The sequence below is a fragment of the Dipodomys merriami genome, unplaced genomic scaffold (assembly GCF_024711535.1).
Source record: "Dipodomys merriami isolate MVZ:Mamm:240054 unplaced genomic scaffold, mDipMer1.0.p SCAF_319, whole genome shotgun sequence".
NCBI classification, from domain to species: Eukaryota; Metazoa; Chordata; class Mammalia; order Rodentia; family Heteromyidae; genus Dipodomys; species Dipodomys merriami.
The window spans coordinates 898212-900579 of NW_027204704.1; positions in this window are offsets into that span (position 1 = coordinate 898212).

A 2368-nucleotide genomic window follows, 5' to 3' on the forward strand; every position below is an offset into this window, starting at 1 on the left:
TGTTGCATTGAAAAGGTTTCTCTTTTGTGTGTGTTCTCTGGTGGACAGTAAGCTTTGATTTCTTGGTGAAAGACTTTCGACACACGTTACATTCATAAGGTTTCTCTCTTGTGTGTGTTCTCTGAGGGACAACAGGGTGTGTCTTCTCAGTGAAAGACTTTTCACATTGTTTATATTCTTCAACTACAGAAGACACATGAGGACTATAGGCAGCACACATCTTACCAGGTTCACTGAAAACACCCATTTTCTGACAGTCAGTGACCTTTTCTATCCTCATCCCTAAGGAGTTCCCATTATTCTTAATCAGTTCTGACTTCTGTGTGGAGCTCAAATGAAAACTTTTTATAAGTCTCACTTTTTCCTCCCCTGGGTTACTATTCATGACTGCTACTTCAGAGCGATATTTATTGTGACTTTCCTGACAGGTGCTAATCACATCCTCCATTTCTGGGACATCTAAAATGAATAATAGAAAAATAGACAAAAACATAAATGAGACCCACAAATTCCTTACGATAATGATATTTCCTCACATTCTGTTACTAGATTTTCAAATATCAAAGCATTGCTTTATGCAGAATATATACTTTTCTCTGTAATGTATTAATTAAGAAAGTAGTCCTGACATTTTACAATGCAAAATAATGTTTTTCTGTATTTCAGATTATTATATGTTGTCCCAGGAAATATTTCCTGAAATTATTCATCTCTATACTCTTAATGCTTCCATTCTGAATCGCCCTCTATGCCCAGCACCACTGATAAGAAATTGTCCCCATCAGAGGATAGCAGCCCTAGCATACTCCTATTTTCCTCCTACCTGCATAATACTAGTTTAAAAGAAAATGAGGACTCCTTTCTACATTTCTTATTCTCTTTTCCTCTTTATGAATGACTTCTCTACAGAAAAACGGAATTGCTAACACTACCTACACTGGCACACCAAATTCAGTGTGTCTCCACATGAATTCTGGATTGACAATTCCTTGAGACAAAGGATCACCTAGTTCTCTGCCACACATGATTCAGGGGCACTAGGAATACTATTGCTCTGTACCCCTGAATATAAACAGACCCACTGGGCTCTGGATCCATCATCACCATTCAAGATGCTTTAACTCACCTGTAAAATTCTTGTCTGAGGCTTCTCTTATCCATGGTTCTGCACCTTGCTCCAGCTTCACAATCAATTCAGGTTTAGGAACACAGTGCCCTGTGAATAAGAAATAGTGGAGAACAATTGCTCTTGCTGGGTCATCATTAATGTGAGGTCACAGACATCCTGTTCACAAGGTTGCTCCTAAATCTGGTTTCTCAATTGTTTTTATGGGGGGCAGTCGAGTTGTGTGGCCTGAACTCTGGGCTTGGGAGCTGTCTCTCAGCTCTTAAGCACAAGGCTAGCACTCTATCACTTGAGCCACAACACCAATTCTAGCTTTATTTCCCTGCTTATGTGGTGCTGAGATATTGAACACAGGGCCTCAAGCATGCAAGGCAATCACTCTACCCCTGAGCCATCTTCCCAGCCCATGGTTTTTTTATTCTTAATAACTCCATGGTGGAGTTTCCCCCAGCTTTGAGTTTATTGTGTCCATTGTGTGGATTGAACTCAGCTCTTTTGCTCAAAGCTAGCATTCTACTAGTTTGAGTCTTGCCTACGATTCTAGTTTTTGAATGGTTAATTGGAGATAAGAGTTTCATGGTCACTTTTCCACAGTTGCTGGCTTCAAACCAAAATCTTCAGATTTCAGCCTCCAGAGTATCTAGAATTCCAATCTTGATGCACTAAACTCTGTGTCAAGTTTGGCTTACAAATACACACGTTCACCTACTGATTTCCAAATCATACTGTCAGTAGTAATGTATATTCTATCTAGACTGTAGATCCACCTATAATAATTACCCCCAGTCTGGGAAGTCAGTCTCCTATTATTGGATCATAGTTTAGAACTTTTGTACAACTATTGATTAGAAATGTTAAAGATTGAGAATAAAATTAGCTCTTGAGTTACATATAATGAGTTGAAGTTTCCCTTACAAAGAAATGACACTTGCCATGGACTGGAATCTTTTTTAGTTTTTTTTTGTTGTTGTTTGTTTTTTTTAGAAAATGTTATGGTTCAAAGGCTTACAACTTTAATCCTTCATTGACGAGGTGAGATCAGAAGTGGCAGGCTTGAAACCAACCTGAGCATGGAAACCCAGAATATACCCCAAAACAAAAGCCAAAATGGAGTTGTGGTTCATGCAGTAGTGCGAAAGGCAAACAACACCAAGCACCCAGAACTGAATTTGGCTGGCTTTTATACTAGCAGTTTTTTACCTGGGAATGGACAGGAATCTTATACATAGATAACATAAACAG